General features: G+C 40.0%; 1 protein-coding gene and 1 long non-coding RNA gene across 4 annotated transcripts in view; one reads left to right on the plus strand and one right to left on the minus strand.

The window, feature by feature from the left end:
- The window catches only part of ZNF330 (zinc finger protein 330), a 25,798-nt gene extending 22,249 nt beyond the window's left edge, over positions 1 to 3,549 (minus strand). Inside the window, exon 1 of the mRNA XM_054031091.1 lies at positions 3,260 to 3,549. The gene's annotated coding sequence lies outside the window, so the exon portion shown is untranslated. The remainder of the gene's footprint in view (positions 1 to 3,259) is intronic.
- Positions 3,145 to 18,264, plus strand: LOC128838695 (uncharacterized). 3 transcript variants are annotated; one of them, XR_008445240.1, is made up of 5 exons: positions 3,145 to 3,301; positions 4,805 to 4,902; positions 5,071 to 5,136; positions 6,433 to 7,370; positions 18,177 to 18,264. It is a non-coding gene; the product is annotated as an uncharacterized LOC128838695 (long non-coding RNA). The 3 variants fall into 3 exon arrangements; XR_008445239.1 differs by lacking the exon at positions 18,177 to 18,264 and having other exon boundaries at positions 6,433 to 7,463; XR_008445241.1 differs by lacking the exons at positions 5,071 to 5,136; positions 18,177 to 18,264 and having other exon boundaries at positions 6,433 to 7,463.
- Positions 18,265 to 20,927: the final 2,663 nt, after the last annotated feature.

Raw genomic sequence — 20,927 nt, forward strand, 5'->3', positions numbered from 1 at the left:
GGACAGAAAGGGTTCTCCCATGGGCGTAGGTAATCCGTCTCCCTCCGGGGTAGTAGCAAGGTTGACAGAAGAAGTCTTCCATCAACCTAGCGCTGTCTACACACAAATTTAGGTCAGCTTAAGAATGCCACTCAGGGTGTGGATTTTCAGACCCAACTGACATAGTTAAACTGACCTAATTTTCTAGTGCAGACCAGGCACTGGGGACATCCAGAGCATAGGGTTGCATCCCTGACCATCTTGGCTAATAGCCATTGGTGGACTTATTCTCCGTGAAATTATGTTATTCTTTTCTGAACCCAGTTATACTTTTGGTCTTCACAACATCCCCTGGCAATGAGTTCCACAGGTTGACTGTGCATTGAGTGAAGAAGTACTTCCTTTTGTTTTAAACCTGCTGCCTATTAACTTCATAGGATGACCCCTAATTCTTGTGTTATGTGAACCCGTAAACATACTTTCCTGTTCCCTTTCTCTACTTCTATCATTAGGGTTTAGCGTGGCTACACTGCTACACCTGTGTACTATGAACTGCAGGATCACAGCCCTGAAACAGAAATAAACCCATCACCAATGGCTTCTGATATCTCAAGGTGTGAATCCGTATCTCAAATTTCACTCAAAAAAAGGAAAAAACAAACCAAAAGAGCTTATTTGACAAAACAGTTATTCTGTTGAAGAAAAGGCTCTAGGAGAGTGTTATCACAAATTTCTGTGTAGAGGGCTAAAGAATTTAGTAACTTCTAAAGGAAAATGTTGTTTCCTAAGGGGGAAAAAATACCTATCTTCCCCTCTAATAGAGAAAGCAATATATTGTCTAGTCCAGATATTACAATTTGCTTTTTGATAACCCACATAAGTCAGTTTGTTCACCTCTTAGCATTTCACACGAGGTTTAAATTGTATTAGAGTGTCATATTTTGTATTCAAAATTGCATTGCTGAGCTTCCTGCTGGCAACTGTCATTATTCTGGAGTGTTACATTTATGATGCTGAGAGCGCAATATCAGATTGTAAACTAATTTACATGCTACTTTAATACTGATTTAACAATAAGAACTTTAATGTTTACTATTTATACATAACCTTGTCATTGTTGATTTCACATTCTGAGGCATTGAAATGGCAATTTTAATGAAACACTTCACATTTCAAAAACAACTGCACAGATGGCGACAAATGCTTAAGATGTGAATTTAAAGAAAGCTGCACTAAAAATTAAAATTTCTTTTAATAAAGATCCCATATCAAACAACCCATTCAAACACTATGCAATAAATAATAACACTTTGCACACACATCGTTCTTTTCAAATGAGGATCTCAAAATACTTTACAACCATTAATTAATCCTCAACATTCCTATGAGGTAGGTATTACCCTCATTTTACAGAAGGATAAGATGAGACTCAGCGAGGTTAAATGTATTGCCAAAAATATACAGGAAATATGTAACATCGGGAAGCAGAATGCAGGAAACCTAGCTCCTGGTGCCATTCTCTAATTGCTATTTCCCCTCACTGTTAATTTCATATTGGCCTGAGTGACTTTACAGTAATGTTAACCCATGATATTGTTATGGCTATAATGGGTAGCTGTAACAAATTGCACATCTGAGTTACTGAGAGATAAAAGCGTGCTTCCCCCACAAGAGAAATCAATGTTTTCATAGTTAATGAGTTCAAATGTTAACATTTGGAGTAGGCTGTCTTTATTACCCAGATTCATATGCATGACAATTTATACATGCACATCAGTAGGATGCCCCATACAGAGAAGGCAACTGAAAAGCACACCAGAACCTTTATTATAAGGAGTATTTGATCAAGGTGTCTATTAATCACTTTGAACAGACTCGATATGACATTTTTATTTTAAATGTTTCCACTGTATTAACATCATTTGGTATTTATATTATTCAATACAATGACTGTGCATTTATTATTTAACTACCACACTAGCTATACTCTCTAGTCACAAAACATGTAATGTCCTACCAATTTTATTTCTTGGATGTCTTGCTCTTTATAGGCCGAATCCTTTAAGTTTTACTCAGGCAAGACTCCCAAGAGCCCTGTAAACACCAGCCAAATTACCTGCTGCCTCCCCTTTAAAATGAATGGCACACCTCTTGTACTGGCACTGGCTGCCAATTTCACCACAGTACACAGCAATTAATTATCAATAAAGAAAATTCTCTACCGCTCCCACCTTTTCTGTACTGTTATTTAATCAAAATAGCAGGTAACTATTTGAGGCAGACATTCAAGTAGTTTTATGGCTTGATTTATGTTACTAATATTCCATCTAACAAAAATGCAGCATATTTTTGTTCCTGATTATTTTAGGCTTGACATTTCATCTATGCCAGAATATTAGCAACATCTTTGAAAGCTGCCGTCAATCATCCTGGAAACTCTTGCTGGTTAAACTTCAACAGAGTTCCTAAAGCTGTAGCTGCTACTAGCAGGATTTAGAAATAGCCATGTTTTCTAGAAGTACTGGAAACCTTTCACCACTCATACAAAATATCTAGTATTGTAAGTCTTTAAACTGTAAACCTGGGTATGTTGTTTAATGTCCAGAATACATTGCAGGTGCTAAAATAAATAACTTTTAATGTTTTTGGAAATAACTGAGAACCAGGGCAGATTTTATGTTTTAATGGACTCTAAGTAAGAGAGGGGCCTAAATCACCCTTCAGGTAACCTTGTTTCCAGAAGAAGAGATCAAGCAGGACCTCATGCCAATGGCCCTAACACAGATCACAGCGGGATTCTTGGATCCAGCCTGCGAGGCATTCCCAAAAGCAAAGTTCTCAAACAGTGACGATCTCTTGGAGTCGGGCCGTGGTTTAAAGTACTAAAAGCAAATATTACAGAATATCGTCCGCCTCTAGCTTCATCCCCCCCGCGGGGCCAGGGGCGCACAAGGTCCCAGACATAGTCAACCTGAGCACTGGACAAACCAATGAGAATGGAGGCGGCTGCTGATAAGCCCCGGCACTACACCAGGGGCTCACTCCCGAGGGGTTGCCACCGCCTACGGTGGAGCTCGAGGGTCTCTCCCACCGCCTACGGGGGGAGCAGCCTGAGGGTCTCTCTCCCCACCCCCCCCCCCCCCCCAGCGCACGTTGGGACAGAAATAGAACGCTGAAGAGCCCACCATTCTTTTCCACCCCTGCTGATCCAGAACCAGGCACAGCTGGCAACCGGTGCCTACAAACCTCCTTCCACCCCCAGCGTCGCACTGCCTCTCACCTGGCCCAGCTCCTCCGGCAGCCGCCCGGCTTCTCCTCTGCGGTGAGTGAGTGTGCGGAAGCCGGAACCGGTCCCTCCTTAGCCGCTCTCGGCTTCACACACAGCCGCTCGCTGTGCAGCCTCGGAGGTTCCGGGCGGCAGCGGCTGGATCCCAGATCCTTCCCCCGGTGCCTGGGTCTCCAGAGCTAGTGTGGCCGCCCGAGAGCAGTATCGCTCTGCAGGGCGCACGGGCACCTTGGAAGCTGAACTTTGAGCGGACACGCGGCCGGGGGCAAAGCGCTGTCTAAAAATGTCCCTTCTCGTGCGGGGCAGCACAAAGCCAGGCGTGCTCAAAGTTGGCCGGTGCTGACGGCCACCGTGACCCTTGATCTTGCCCAACTCCTAAGCCGAGACTCTGTTTCCTGTATGTCTGCGAAGTCCTGGATAAATAATAAATCATGTATAGGATACAAAAATAATACATGTAGATAGACACATTGTGAGCCCAATAACCGCATCTGAGCAATCGTCTCTGGTCAGTATTGTCTCGGGAAATAAAACTAGATTGCAGGGTTTGTGTAATGTTTGCTTTTTAGTGATGAGATAAGCTTTAAATATGAGCAAAGCCAGTAGCTGTTTGGGCTCCTATTGTGCATATGTGCATGTTAAAATCAGAAGTAAGAACTTGATTTAATATATATATTAGAGAGAGAGCGCGCAACTCTTTGGCAATTTAAAGATAGGTAAGATCTCTACTGGAAAGAGTGTACAATCTAACCAGAGTAGGTACAAATATAGCATGAGAGATGTGATGTAATGTGATTCATCAGAACATTCTGATGTACATTTTATTTTTAGTTCTATCATTTTTTGGTGTGTGTGTGTGTGGTGGGGTAGACTGAAGGAGTCAAGGTGGGGAGAAAAAGAGATGCAAGCAGAAACGGAAAGGCTCTGAAAGCATAGGTCAAAACAACAGTCAAAGTGGATTTTTTGATGACACATACTAGCAAATGTTAAATATATAGCTGGTGTGGGAACTTCCAGGACGCAGTGTAGGAGCACCGCTTTTAAATTCCATTGAAATACATTGGGCAGGGATTGGAAGAACACAATAGAAAATGGTAAATGTGTGGTCACCAAATGACGACTGACCCTCTTAAGCTAAGACAGTTGGCATGTTCTTGCCCCTTTTGGCCCAAGTGGTTAGCCAAAAAATTGGGATCTAATAGGTTGCTCCAGTTAGGAGGAGAAACTGGTGATAATCAGGTTTCATTCAGTCTCTAAGGTGCCACAAGGACTCCTCTGAGCAAAAGCTCCTGGGTGGGTTCATCTATTCCTTTTCTTACGTGGGGGCTTATGCTTACAGTTATGTTAATTGAAGGGTGAGTTCACACCTATCACTCTCAATGGGATTTTAACTCAACCCCTAATAAGATTTCACCCAGCCCATAACAATATAAACATAATTGTAATATATTTGCTTGTATCATCCTTGACTGAAAACTAGAAATTGCTTGCTGTCTGAGTTTACCAGCAATAATAAACATTCATATTTGGTCTCTGCAGAAAAAGAAGGACCATGGACTACATTTGATCTGTTGGATTACACTTTGGGTACCTGCGTCCTGGAGAGAAGCCAGAAATCTCTCTCCATCTTCATTAGTGTGGGTACTAATTAAGCAGAACATTTTTCTGCTGATTTAAAATGTATGGTACTGGTACAGTGCTTGCAAAATAATTGAAAAAAATCTTTCTTATTAACATTAATGGCTGTATGTTACACCTTTGACCCTCTCTTCTAATCTCTCAGAGAATATCCCTTAACGTTTTAGGCCTCTTGCCTTCATCTGTCCTGGGCTGAAATCCTGTGATTCTTCCACTCTGACTCAGTCTTTAAGGTACACTACCCTGTGCATAAACCATGATTCATCAGTAGGCCCAACTGGGCTCAGTGCCTCCAATCTTCCCTTCGGAAGCTGTGACCCAAACTATGACCCAATACAAATTTTTGTTTAATCTTAACATCAGAAACATAGCAAAGAGAAAAAGGACTTTAACACAATGAAAAGCCTGTCTGCATATCCATCTTATCTATAGGCTTAGGTATAGGTGCTGGAGCTGGGGGTGCTGCCATACCCCCTGGTTTGAAGTAATAATAACAACACAAATATATGGTTTCCACCTTCAGCACCCCCACTATAAACATTGTTCCGGCACCACTGAGGTAGGCCAATCTTATCACAGCTCCTTTTACCTCTGGGGCCTGAGTTTCAATCTATTCCCTAACAGTCTCTGCCTCCTTCTTCCCTGACCTTCAGGGACTCTCCATTTATCCACCCGAAGTTCTTCGTTCTATTTTTTCCTATTTGTTACAAGCTGGGAAAACCTGCTGCCACCAAGATAGACTGGTTAGCTCAGAATGGTGGGAGGTAAAACTTCAAAACAAATGACACCTGCATTGTCTTTTAAGTATCGCTAAATGGGGGCTGTCAGAAGCTATTGTCCTCTTTCCTGCTTATGTGCAACTCACCCCTGCTTGAATTAACTTCTTAAAATCATATATTGAACCACACAATAACAAACAACCAGATGGAACATATAATAGTCATAAAATCTGACAGGCAACCCCCTATCCTTCATATATGTTTGTTTGTGCACATGTTCTAATATTCATTAGAAGATGTTTAGTGTAGAACATATAAATTTAATAACTACAAAACTGAAGGTGAGGGAGGAAAGCTGGTAGTATTTCTAGGACAAGACTCCCACTAGAGCTATCAATACTGCTCTTTAACTGACTAGGTGGGTTTCTGTTGAGTAATGCCCTCATGTCAGCCTAGCAGCACTGACTCTGCTACAGCCCTAAACCATTCTGCCTGGGGACCAAGGGACCGAGACCAGAAATGAGGGTCACCTTGGATAAGCTAAGGGATACATATAATATTGTGTGCAGTATTTTTTGTCATATTGTTAGATTAATTGTAAATCCGTGGTATACTTGGTGGTTCCTTTCTTCTCTGCTCAAATACTATGTTGTCCTGCAACTTTTGTAGCCATGTGGAAAAATGGGTGGAAATAGCTACCAAAGCAGAATGTTGGTGGTTTATACCCAATCTTCACTGATATAAATTGTTGAGTTGTGTAAGGTGCAGAACAACAGAGACTCAAGCAATCTTTCTTTCTTTTTAATTCAGGTTTCTGGGGCTGGATAATTGGACTGAGCAGGAGCACTGGGGAGTCAGAGTGATATGCTGGGTATTGGTGCAGTGAGGCAGCAAAAAGCCTGCTGATCAAGCCTTTTCTTCACATCCTGCCTTCTTGACTCTATAACTCAGTTCATTAGCTATCCTCCTTACTGCCTAATATGCCTCCCTGGTTATGTCTACACTGCAAAACCAAAATAAACCCCCCCACAGCAGCAAGTCTCAGAGTCTCTGGTCCATAGTCTCAGGTTTGTGCTATGGCACTAAAAGTAGCAATGTAGACATTCCCTCCCACTCAGGCTGGAGCTCAGGCTCTGATACCCCCCCTCCTCACCAGGTTTCATAACCTGAGTGGGAGCATCTACACGACTATGTTTTGCACAGTAGCACAAACCTCACAAGCCTGAGTCTGTAGACTTGGGCTCTATGACTCTGCCATGGGTTATTTTATTTGCTTATTTGTTTGCAGTGTATGTGTGTCCCCTGGCTTCTCTATCTGCTAGTTCAGAGGCTGTTGCTCATCCCAAAGTTACCTACAGTCTACACAAATCTGAAGTCTCTTCACTCTTGGTGTTGTAAATTAACATCAGAAATTAAAATCATGAAGATGAAGTTACAGAAATAGTTATTTACACTAAGAGAGGGAGTTCTCTGCAAGAATAATTTTAGTCTCTCCTTTTGTGTCTTTGATAAACATTTGAGTCTTAGCAGGTTGAGAGGTACGCCTAGTTGTTTTTATGCCTCCTGCAAGCCTTTCACAGATTTGCTAAGATACACTAGCAATAAAGTATCTCAAAGTGGCTTTCCATTTTGTCAAATTTAGGAAGTCTGTCAGAGAAAGAAGCTGCTCCTTAGAGAAGATAGGTTGCAAGAAACATAGGTTGATGGTGTCAAGATTGGATAATGGGACATTATCAGTGCATCTCACTGTAAGTTCTCAAGTCATTTTGAAAATATAATAAAGCTTGTTAGCTGTCACGTCCAAATAACTATGGATCTAATTGTTGTAATTCATTTTTAATTAAATACATGGCACTTGCCTTTTTCTCTAAAATACCCTGGCTGTTTCCATCTAATTAAGCTCCTGTTACCTTCCTACCTATTCCAATAATTACCTTCATTATTGCAATGCCTCTGTACAGCATTCAATATGTCTGGCTCCCAGGGCATTGTATTATAAAATGGGTGCAGTGTATATGTTTCTAACTGACTTTTGAAAGTGCATACATCAAATGTAATTTCCTTTTAAATCATAACCTTGCAGCAAGTAACCTTAAAAGCTATGTCAATATTTGCTTGATGTAAAATCATTTTGTCCAAAGACACTTGTCCCTGCTGATTTAACTATATAAAGAAAAAGGGAATAAAGAAAGGAACCTCAGGCAAACATTTACTGGTGTATAGTAAAGTATCATGTTCAGATAGCATATTCTGAAATGTACCCTGTTACATTAGGTGAGGGAAAGATTGTATATTTTTCTTTTGCTTTATAACTGATGCTTAGAATTATTATTCATACCATGCACTGCAACTCAGTAAGAAATCTCTAACTGGTCATTTCATCGGATCATGTGTTTGTGAAGTACACCAGAAAAAAAAATTGTTGCTAAGGGATTAGGATTCAGCAAAGTACGTAAGCACATGTTTAATGGTCCCTTGTGACCTTAATCTATTAATCTTTTTTGTGAATCTTAAATTGCAGAATTTCCCATTTCTTCCATTATGTCCATGAAGAACAGAGAAACCATCCATTCCATGTAATATTAGCCAAAGAGTGTAGCTGTTATCTGAGATTTATTACTGATTCTCATATTGGATATTTGATTCAGCCAGGGCTTAAAGAACAGCTCATGCTTCTGAAGACTTAAAATGTGGAAATGAGTATCGTAGTGGTCTTGCATATCAGGGCTTTCCGGTGATGGCTCTGTTATGTTCTAATCTAGCAACGTATATTCTTCTGGTTCATCTGTCTCTCTCAAGGCCCCCATCTTTGCCTGAGGAGTTTACCAAAGCATGATAGCAATGCAATCTGCAAAATAAGTCCTTGATCCTGCTGTGACGCACGTACATGCTTAACTTTACACACTGTTCATGGGACTTCAATGGGACTACTCACCTTGCATGTTAAGCACATGTGTAAGTCATTGTAGGATCAGGGCTTAAGATGTTAACAACATGATTCAATGTTTTGCCCCTTGACTTCAAAACATGCAGTGTAATAGTGGAAGAACTTTTATATCTACCTATTTGTGCATGTGGAAAAAATACACATACGTGAATGCAATATAAGCAGTACGTATGTCATACAAGAGGCTTCTATGACTTCCATATAAACTATTTTTAAGGATGGTCCAGTGGTTAGGGTGCTAGCCAAGAATTTAGGCCAGGGTGGGCAAACTTTTTGGCCCAACGCCCACATCGGGGTGGAAATTGCATGCAGGGCCATGGATGTAGGGCTGGGGCAGAGGGTTGGGGTGCGGGAGGGAGTGCGGGGCGTGGGAGGGGGTGTGGTGTGCAGGAAGGGGCTCAGGGCAAGGGGTTGGGGTGCAGGGTGCAGGAGGGGGCTAAGGGCAGGGGGTTGGGGTGCAGGAGAGGGTGTGGAGTGTGGGGGGGCTCTGGGGTGTGGGGTGCAGGAGGGGGCTCAGGGTAGGGGGTTGGGGTGCAGGAGGGGTGTGGGGTGCAGCAGGAGGCTCAAGGCAGGGGTACCTCCTCCAAAGCTCCCATTGGCTGCAGTTCTCTGTTCCCGGCCAAATTGGGCCAATGGGAGCTGCGGGGGGCAGTGTCTGCAGGTGAGGGCAGCCTGCGGAGCCTTCTGCCCCGCCCCCTCCCCAGGGGCCGCAGGGACGTGGTGCCGGCCACTTCTGGGAGCGGCGCAGGGCTGGCAATCCTGTGGGCCGGATCCAAAGCCCTGACGGGACAGATCCGGCCCGCAGGCCATAGTTTCCCCACCCCTGATTTAGGAGATCAAGGCTAATTTCCCAGTTCTGCCACAGACTTCCTGTGTGACCCTGAGCAAGTCATTTAAACTCTCTGTGTCTCTGTTCCCCATCTGTAAAATGGGAATAATAATACTTCCGTACTTCATAGAGATGTTGTGGGAATAAATACATTAAAGACTGTGAAGTGCTTTGAGATCTACTGATGAAAAGCACTATTACAAAGTTTTGTATTAAAGTGGTTACACATTTGAAATATATATATGAGATATACTTTCATATATGAAATATATATTTCCTTTAACAGAGGCAAGGCAATCAGTTTGAGTGTGAAGTTTATTTAATATGTGATTTATACTTTTCTGATACAATAAATACTCGCGCAACTTGATTGGTTAACATGTGTATATATAATGCAATTGTGATAAGGTGGATCAGTTTTAGCCAAACGAGACTCTAATTTTAATATCTTCAGTATCACTCTCATCTAATTTGCCCTAAAATTAAACAGGAAAACTGTTCAGTATGCATTTGCATAAGTCTTCTAAAATGGAAAGCTATTGTGCAAGGTAAAGCCATAATTAAAGGGGGAAATTACCATCTAGTTAAAGAGCAATGTGAAAAAGGTACTGTGGCATGCAGTTTTGTGTTCAGGAATATATGAAACAGCTAAAGTACTGAATATGCTACTGCAATTATTTAAGAAAATAGATGGAAAATTAATATTCTGTCTTATCTCTCCCAATGTCAATGGGATTCTTTTCATTAGCTTCAATGGATGTTGGATCTACTTGATAGTAGGAGGCATTGCCTTGGAGATTTTTCCAATTATCTTCAAACACATAAAAACTTTTCAGAATTTCCCCCCTCCCTCACTGGTGTTTCTAACTTCCAGGGAACACTAAAATAGAACTCTGCAGTTAAACTCCAATATTGGCTATAGATAAGAAACAGAATTATACCCTGAGATTATAATGAAATCGCACAGCAATTTATCACAGAGTTTTATATTTCATTTTATGTAATACCTATATTACAAATAATATGTCTGAATGTGAGTAATTGCGTGTAAAATCATATGCTTATGGAACTGTGAATGACAGAGCTAAGAACCACTTCGTGAGTTTTTCAGCAATCCAAGTCATGGATATCAATCCTCAATAATTCTGGTTCATTTCAAGAAACTATTTGGTTATATTCCACTGCTGTTTGGTTGGTATTCCCAGAGCAGTTCTTATCCATTCTCATTTTTGTTTTCTTTGTTAAATTTCATTGGAACTGTCATTATAAACACACAGTCCAATCACTTTTCAATGTTATTGAAATGTCACTATATGCTCTATGCTGACAACATGTACTAAACTCCTTATTTAGATTTATTGCAAAGTAATGAATCAGTATTGCTTTTTTAAATAGAGGTGTGCGAATAAGTAATGTATCCTAATAAGTCTTGTGGTGTTACACATAGATATATTTTTGTACATGTTCTAAATTTTGTTTTTAAGAAGCCGAACAAAATATTTATTGATGTAGAATAATCATGGGTCCAAGGGTTTGTTGAATTATTTATAATATTTATATAAACAATTATACAAAACTGTACACAATAGTAGATAATGGGAACAAGCAAAAAGCAAACACTTCACAAAAACCATATTTTGGACACGTATCCCATTTCACCCTCAATGTCATCCTAATCAATTAACAATACATTTCTCAAACAACTGTGTTTTTCTTTTTTGATAAGAAGGAAGTTCTTTCAACATGTACATACAGTAATATAGAATGTTTTGCATTACAGGTGTGTTGAATTTAATGGTAGTGTGATGTGCCAGAAGGATAGACTGGGCGTCTGAAGAAGTCCGATAACCATAGAATTACTATAACATAGGCAGGGCAGTACCAGGTTTTTCCCTTCTAACTTGTCTCAACATGTGCTTGGAGGGATCACCTCTAAGAATCAGAGAAGCTTGTTCTACACATGCATTCAATTTTTGGCTTCTTGGGAGAGATTATTAGTGTTGATCCCAATTGTAATAGTGGTTTTGGTTGTTTTGTTTTTACCTGGTTCTGGATCTGACTTTTTGTAATGTAGATACCTGTCTAAAAGTAATGAGACTGCAGCACATATCACACAAGTCTCTGAGGAGCAGTTAGATGGTAATGACTTTTGGTCACTACTTGCTCCCTTTGGTGTAAAATAGCTTGAATTCGACCACCTGGGTATGTAGCAAAAGCCATTTGTTGAACAGGTCTTTTGAGAGAAGGATTAGGATATGTTCCTGGCTGTGATTCTTTTTTTTGGTGTCCAGGGGAGGCTTTTCTGAAATTTTGTCCAGTTTTATTGTTGCCTGGCTGAGGTAAAGTTTTATTTCCACTTGATTTCTTAAAGGTGCTACCTGGTGAAATTACTTTGTGTGTGGTTAGTATTTATGTTGCTAGTTGATTTCTACTGTAAGTCTAGTTATTGTCCAGGTACTCAGACCTTCATATGGCTGTTCTTTTTTTTTTTTTTTTTTTTTCTTTTTTCCCCTCTTTTCTTCAATGTTATATGTAAATAAATATCTTGGAATGCTTCTAAAGCAGTGACCTAAAAAAGAGAGGCTTCACATCCCATTACCAGTCCCCTGAGCCATTTGTCCCCTTGACTGTCATTTACATTTAACATAAAACTTCCATATAAAAACCCAGGGTGATAGCTATTCAGCACACTATGGCTTTCAAATATGAAGATATGAAATCTCATTTTCTCTGAGTTCATTTATGACCTCAGGGGCCCTTTAACTTCTAAAGGCTGTAAACTAAGGTTTGAAAGGGATCAACAAAGAGAATAAGGGGAATGAATATGTTTCTTATGATGGGCTGGATCCTGCTCCATTTGAAGACATTCGGAAGTTTTGCCATTAGCTTCAAGGGAGACTGGACCCTTCTGGAAGTCTGAGGATTTCTAAAGTATGCCCTGCTGAGGCAGTGTGCCATTGTGTATGTTAGTATAGATTTCTAGGCAGGAGCATGTCAATGTGTGAGTTAGTGTGGATTTCTAGGCACCAGTAAGCCTGTCATTTTGTGAGTCACTGATAATTTCTATGCATGAAGTGACTGTTTCTGTGCTGAAGTATGAACAAACAAAATCCAGAGCCTCCAGTCATTCCAAAATGGCCTAATCAAGGCTATCAAATAAATGGATTGTCAAAAAAAATTATTTCGCTTGCTGAATTTATTAATGAAGTTGCAGAAAGAAAAAGGAAATTCAGCATTCCAGATCCCTCCCTGGGTCTTTTTTGAACATTTCATGAAGAGCAAAGATAAATACATTTAACATATTCATGCTTAAGTATGTAAAATCAAGGGGGCAGCTGGTGATGATTGTGCATATTGAATGGTGAGAGAGGTGCATCTTGTCATTTGCAGTGAATCACTTCTGTCTGATGTATCCTTAGACAGACTGAGAACTGGAAGCAATTGGTGAAGGAGGTAACTTCATGTAAGCATGTGAGTGACAGATTGCAAATATTTCATGAAGGAACTTAGTAACTATATGAGATGAAGTTTGAGAGTTCAGTTCTTGAGCATATGTTAACATCTATACTCTGATAAGTTACATCCTTGGCATACATTAATATAAAGAAATGCAGACACTGAATCTTTAGAATACAAAGAACTAAGACATTTGGACCTCATAATAATCAAGTTAAGAACAGGCACAAAACTCCAGGCCAGTGTGTGAATATCTGATCCTTGCAGATATATATATTAACTACATTTTAGATCTTTAGTTCAAGTATGTACTGTAAATAGTTTGCTACACTTCAGGAATGCTCTTGTACAAAGCAGGCTCCTCTCCAAAGCGTCTTGTTTAACCTATCCCCAAAGCATCTTGTGTGTCATGGAATAGTGATTAAAGAAAGTCTTGCAGAGTTTTCAAACAAAAGGGCACAATACAGGGCATCAAAAGTACGTGATGAGATAAAATTGGGGAAAAACTGACAGAACCCACAGATCTCTCCATGCCCCAGGAGATCCTAGAATACAGAAATCATGAGGGGACTCATTATAATAGAATTAAATTATTTTTATATATTATATGAACCTAATTTTGTATACTATAAAGCAAGACCTTCCGCAAGAGGGCGTTTCTTCAGTCAGGTATTTTCATTACAGCACTAGCACTGGCTAGTACAGGAGAGATTTTGTTAAATCCAAACAAATGCTAAGAGTCTGGCTGAGTTTATAAAATCCACTGCTGTAGAACTAGGAGTACTTGTGGCACGTTAGAGACTAATAAATTTATTGAGCAAAACCCACTTCATCGCATGCATGCAATGGAAAATACAGTAGGAAGATATATTTACACACAGAATATGAAGAAATGGGTGTCGCCATACCAACTGTAATGAAAGTTAATCAATTAAGGGGCGCTATTAGGTGAGATATCAGTAGGAAGAAAAAAAACTTTTGATTATCACTACAAACAGTTGACAAGAAGGTGTGAATAACAGTAGGGGAAAAATTAGCATGGGGAAACAGTTTTTGCTTTGTGTAATGACCCATCCACTCCCAATCTTTATTCAAGCCTAACTTAATGGTGTCTAGTTTGCAAATTAATTCCAATTCTGCAGTTTCTCATTGGAGTCTGTTTTTGAAGTTTTTTTGTTGGAGTATTGCGACTTTGAGATCTGTAATTGAGTGACCAGGGAGGTTGAAGTGTTCTGCGACTGGTTTTTGTAGAACTGCAACTGCAGAGTTTGTAAACTATCTGAGGGTGTGATCCAAAACCTGTTTAAGTCAATGATAGGCTATGATGTCAGCACACCAGTGCCCTAACTGTTGCCTATGTGTGTTTAAAAAAAAAAAAAAAAAAAAAAAAAAAACTTGACATCATGGCAAAGCAGAGTTTTAAGGAGGAATCTGAAGAAGAGCAATGAAGTGGCTTTGCAGACATTTATGTGAACTACTTCCCAAGCATGAAGGTGCTTGTTTGAAAATTTAACTAGTGGGTCACGGAGGCAGGCATCATGGGTGAAGGAGAGATGATAGTTCATGAAGGACCTAGAAAGTGAAGATACAATAGAAAAGAAGCAGCCAGTTGAGGGGTGCAAAGAGAGGGGGCTCAGAAGATAAACTTCGCAGCAGCATTCTGAATGGATAGGAGCAGGGCAAGTTTGTATTTGCCAAGGCCAAAGAAAAGTCCATTGCAGCAATCAAGATATGAGATGATGAGAGCTTGGATAAGAGTGTTAGCTGTGCAGATAGATAGGAAAGGCATTATCTTAGAGATGTTATTCAGAAAGAATCAGCAAGATTTAGACATAGCCTTGATGTGAAGACCTAGAAAAAGTATGAGTAATGAAAATGTTTTCAAAGCTGGTTTGCCTTTATGCTGGTGAAACAGCCTCATGTCATATCAATAGTGGGGGAGGGATAGAAGTGTTTTCTTTTTTTTTTTTTTTTTTTTTTTTTTTTTTTTTTTTTTTGTGTAGCAAAGTTGAGAATGGGACAGAGGGACAGTAGTCCCTTTCAGTTGTAGTAGCCAAAGGATTTTTCTAGAGGAGGGCAGGAACTGTCATCTTTTCTTCTCTTTGAACTAATGACCTATTTTTCCCACTGTGACTACATGTTCCAATTAGTCTTCCCTCCCTCATACTTCCCAAAACCTCATTCTTAGGAATATAAGAGCAGATGAGGGAGCAAAATGACTTGAAAGATTCAGAAAAACCTACAATATTAAAATCGGGGGGGAAATTATAAATATATTGAAGACTGAGATACAGGTTTTTAAAAGTCACTTTGATTTCATTTATTTCACAAGCTTTTAATAAACACTGGGGGTAAGATCCTGTTCTCAGCTACTCAATATTTATACCAGTGTAAACAAGAGCAGACTCTAGCCCTACATTTCTATTAACAAATAGTATGAGAGTTTTTTTACTATGGAACAATAGTGACCTCCTGTGGCCAGCTAGGTTAAATGCCGGTTTGTTTTGAGAGACCTGCTCCATATTTAAAGAAGTTAGTCTGAATTTTTGTTAGATTAACTAGCACTGAAAATAGATTTTAAAGTGGCCTAACCATCTTGGGGAGAAGCCATTTGATTACAATTTAAAATTTGCTAGCATTTGACCTATTGATTCCTCTTGCCCAATACAAATTTAATTACAGCTTATTTCTGTAACCTAAGATCAATTGAAAAATTTCAATGAAACCAAAAGCAAACAAACATTTACAGCACTTCAGAAGAATGTTCACATCAGACTAAACGTTTGCAACCCAAACATTGTAGCATTGTGCTAGTATAGGAGAACCAAACAGAGAAGTTGAGTCCTTTGTTTTCACCGTTCTTTGGTGACTGAAATACAAACACCATCAACATTGATGGTGAAAAGTAAATTCGATTTCTAAAAATATTTCATTATAAATAATCTTAGGTTGTGTTGACACGGGTAAGGATTTTTAAAATGATATTTTAACCTGATAATATTCCCTTAAGGTTGCAAAACAGTTTTAGTCATAACCCTCCTGATTTTGATTCTCCTAACTTTCTGAAATATTCATATTTCTGGATGTTTGATCATCATCCAAATGTTAAAAAAAAAAAAAAAACTTTTCAACTAGTTTTGATATTTATATATGTGTTTGGGTAAGACACGGAAAACTGCACTTTTGTATAGCCTTTGCCTCTACTGGATAACTCAGTAATGGCAACACTTTGAAACTTGACACACAAATACTCCTGAGTAGGTGTGTGTGCACTAGAAAATGTTTGTTCTCATTTTTCTACATGGCGGTCGCCACAGTGTAAACAGTATGTAAAATGAGCTACATTGGTGCTGGAAAGTGGGTATACAAATCTCTAGTCTAAACATCGCTTTTGAGGAGCACATCTACAATTCCCAGTTACTTTGAAGAAAGGCATGGTTAGAAATGTACAAAATTCATTGCCACAGGATGTCATTGAGGCAAAGAACTTAGCAAGATTCAAAGAGGGATTGGATGTTTTATATGAATGACAAGAATATGCATACTTATAACAGTTAATGCTAACACAGAGTATTGGAAGGGATATGAAACCTCATGCTTCAAGGTTTAAGACAATCTCAAATTAGAAGGGATTGTGAGGAGACCACCTACATCTGTCCCATATTTCCTGTATCTTCCTCTGAAGCATTTTGTGTTTGCTACTGTTAGAGACAAAATGCTGGCCTAGATGGACCTCAAGTCTGATCGTATGCTAATTCCTGTGACTGTGTGAAAAGGTTGAGCAAGTAATGTAGAAAAATTCACACATCAAAGCATTCCTATTTTTACCCAAACCACCTCCAAAAATGCATCATCAGTGCATAATCACCCTGGTGTTGTAGAAACATTGCTACCATTGGTGGGATTGCATCAGTTTAAAGCAACTCTCTGCTGCTTCTCCAGTTGCTCTAATACAGTATGCCCCTGATTTGTGTTCACATTGGTGGAACACTATGGGCATTGAACATAAGGCACTATTTTTCTCCCCAATTCCGCAACAGGTCTGATAGTGGTTGAGGCTTACACATCAATTGGAGCACCACTAAGATATACTAGCAGCCCGAAGGCTGCTCTAATTTAGACCAATAGCCAATGGTCCCATGGAGCCGTTCCAGAGCCAGGGATCAACTCTTGGAGTAGCAGCTGCTCCAGTGATTTGATGCCATCCAAAGACTCCCTTATGCTGAGGCAGTCCTTCAGTGGCTGGATACCATGTACCAGAGAACTTTAATATATTTACAAAAGAGGAGAAAGGTGGTTGTGGTTTGTTTTTTGTTTTTGTTTTTTGCCTCTGCTATAAAAATGAGAGAGAAAGTTTGATAAAGACAGTTACATGACTCTGTCCAAGGACTGGCACCCTCAATTGGAAGATGCTGCAGCAAAATCTGCCAGGCCCTGGCCACCTGAAAGAGAAACACAAGGAGGGACATTAGAATGAAATGGTAGAAAACCCAGGAATATGCTAAATAGGTAAAAGCTACCCTACTCCCAAATAAATTGTAAGGGCTTGCTTCTCTGGTCTTACACCAGAGAAAAACCAGAGCTAGCAGAGTTCTGCTCTAGCATGTCTGTCCCTTCCTCCTCTTGCCCACATCCTGCCCTAGGAACGCACTGCACCCTTCCCCTTATGTAGGTCTTGCAGGATGGAGGGGGATAGGGGACACAGATTCAGATGATGGTAGAGCCACGTCCACAAACTTTATGCTGGAAGAGATTCCCCTGAGCAGGGACAATTCTCCACTGACCTTCTCTGCTCATGTTAGTGACCGTTAGCAGACCAGAGACTCTAGCCCGGGATCTCAAACTTATCATCTAGTGGTGCTTGATCACCCCATCCCCTTAGATTACAGTCATGGCCATGTTGGAATCATTGCCATGAGTAACTGGCACATGAACTGACTAGACTGAGGGATTCGTACACACCCTACAGAATAATTTACTGTATTACTGCTGTTACTCTTACTGAGCTGCAAATCACAACAATGAAAATGTCTATCGCTTTCCAATGAACTTTCCTGTCAGATCCTCAGTGTAATGTGATGTCTGGGAAAGGACAGTATAGCAGATCTATTTTGGGGAAGGCCATGGAAATTAGATCTGTACCTCTCCTCAGGAAGCTGAATTCCCTATCACCTCTTATTGAAATTCTCTTAATATTAATTTCTTGTTCCTCGATTAGTTTAAAAACCCCATGACCTAAGAAATGTGTTGTAATTTATGCAAGTTAGACCTTTAAGTCAGCCGTCTCACAACCCTTACAATGTATGTGATGTTCCCGCTCAGGAAATTCTCACTCAAGCTGAGACTGGTGGGGTCGAAGCAAATGTACAGCAGAACCAAAGAAATGTGGTTTACTGGAAACCAGAAGAAGCTTATCTGGATCACAAGTTATTTTTATGCACCGTGTAGCAACATGAACTGAAACTGAAAGGCCAAATGCTGCCATCAGTTATATGTGCACAAATCTGCAATGGGGTGTCCACACCACACAGGACTGGAAGAGGTAAGGTGGCCAGGTAAGCCTATTAGCTCCACAGACTGCACCTGGAGGAAGAGCCAGGGGGCAGGGAATTGATTACAAGCGGGTTCAGCTGGGCAGGAACAAGTGAGGCCTATAAAGCCTGGAATCTGGCAACAGACAAGTACAGCAGTCACTCCCTGGGAAAATGGAGGAGGGTTTCGAGCTGGTACTCCCAGAGAAAGGAGGCAAATTCGGACTGGTAGAAAGCAGTCCAGGGAAGGAGCAGTGAGGGTTGGGAGAGTAAAGCCCGGAACTGCTTGGTTGAGGGTCTCTGGACTGGAACCTGGAGTAGATGTTGGGCCCAGGTTCCCCTACCAGCCACTAAAGGAGTGACACTTGGGAAGACTGCCTAGGACTGCTGAAGGAAAGACTTTGCTATACCCCAGAATCATAGGATTGGAAAGGACCTCAATAGGTCATCTAGTCCAGTCCAGTCCCCTGCACTGAGCCAGGGCTAAGTATTACATAGACCATTCCTCACAGGTGTTTATCTAACCCAGAGGTAACTAATTAATTATTTTTTGTCAAGGTCCAAATTTCTTGGTCAAGGTACAGTTAAGGTCTAGACTCCAAAGAAAATAATAACAAAAAAAATTACAATAATGCTAATAAAGGGTAAATAAAAAGATTTCAGGGTCTATTCAAAAGCATCTGGTTGTCTGGATTTGGCCCATGTTCCACCTATTGACTACCCCACCTGTTCTTAAAAACCTCCAATGATGGAAATTCCACAACCTTCCTAGGTAATTTGTTCCAGTGCTTAACCACCCTGACAGTTAGGAGTTTTCCTAATGTCTAACCTAAACCTCCCTTAGTGCAATTTAGGCTAGTTACTACTTGTCATACAATGGTGCAACTATAATTGTGCTGCTGTACCATTTAAAGTGTAAACAAGTTAAGAATTACTTAGGACTTCTCCTTTCCCTATTTTAGCCTCAGATCCCACCCCATTAATACTGATGTTTGTTATGTTAGTTGTCTGATCACTGCTAACCTGTTTGGTGAAAACTGTAAGTCATTGCTGCATTATTGTCTTTCCCTCCTCATTGAGTAATGGGCCTTCCCAGTCCTTGGTCGTATTCTTGTAATGTACTGGGGAAACATTTTCTTGTCACCCCTTATTTCCATAGCTAGTTTAATCTCGTTGTGTGCCTTGGCCTTCTAATTTTGTTCCTGCATGCTTGTGGTGATTTTTTTTTTTTTTTTAAATATATATTGATCCTTTGTAATAGGGCCTCATTTTCCTGTGTGTGTGTGTGTGTGTGTGTGTGTACCTATATATACATACTATAAAAATTATGTATGTAAAATTGAGGAAGGAACAGACAGAATGAAGAAGTTCACCAGCAGTCTGCATATCCCCCTGAGTACTGGTAGTTTACAAAAGCTCTTCTTCACTATATACCAATGGCAGATGCCATGTAAATATTAAGTCATGGCAATTCTGTCTTTGAGGAAACAAGAACACTGCCTTTCTAAGAAAGGTTAATAAAATCAAAACAAAGATCAATATATTGCTTGAATCTCCTTGCACAATTTTTAAATTAAAATGTCACCTTACTCATAAATTTAGGGTTGTATTTGAACCTTTCACATAGCAACAGTTAGGAGTTTCTCTTGGCCAGGACTGTGACTTTTCTGAAATTTTATTCTGGCTGAAGATTTCTTTTTAACATCAGAACATTATTGAAAATATTATATTGAACTAAGTAAATGAAACCAGAACTTAATAGAGACTGTGAACTAAAGGTTAACTGTAATAATTCATAAAATGTTATCAAGGAATCAACACACTATTTAAGTCTAGAGCAGGATTCTGTATTAAAGTCTATGGAAGGTAATATGGATATTAATATCTGAATATAAAGGTGAATTGAGAATTAAAGTCACTTGTATTTAGAAAAGATTTATTGCACAATTAATTCTTAATGGAATTTTTTTTTAATCCCTGAAATATTATTGCTATTGAATGAAGATGGGAGTGTGGATTGTTTCACCCTTTGTGTGATTTTTGCAGTCTTTTAACATCTGCCTCTATTCTACCCCAGTTACAAACAGGAATCAATTTCTGCAACATATCCATTGTCAGAGATTAGAGCACTAAGATAGAGAGCAAGAGAGTGCACCCCATTCTCTCCCTGTCTTAGGACACAATTCTTCTCCCAGCTCCCCATCTTCCTCAGTTGGTGTGGTGAGATCTTCCACTCCTGTTTCAATTAACTTTAATGACTGTCCATATGCACAGAAAAATGCTTAAACCTTTGTAATCTCTGCAGGAAGGTGCAGAAGGTGACTAGCAAAGATGAAAAGCAAGTGACTCTTGTCCTGCATGATCAAATGCCACTTTGCTTTGATGTGAATGAATAGCACAGGCTCAGGGCCTTTGCAAACCTGCAAAGAACATGGCCATGTAATCCCGTTTATCATGCTGTCTGGAGTGGCTCACAACCATGAGTGCCAACCTCACAGCCAGTTTGGGGTCTCTGCCCTATGTTCTATAATTAGATTTCACC

This window comes from Malaclemys terrapin, chromosome 5, assembly GCF_027887155.1.
Source record: "Malaclemys terrapin pileata isolate rMalTer1 chromosome 5, rMalTer1.hap1, whole genome shotgun sequence".
In the NCBI taxonomy this organism is placed as follows: domain Eukaryota; kingdom Metazoa; phylum Chordata; order Testudines; family Emydidae; genus Malaclemys; species Malaclemys terrapin.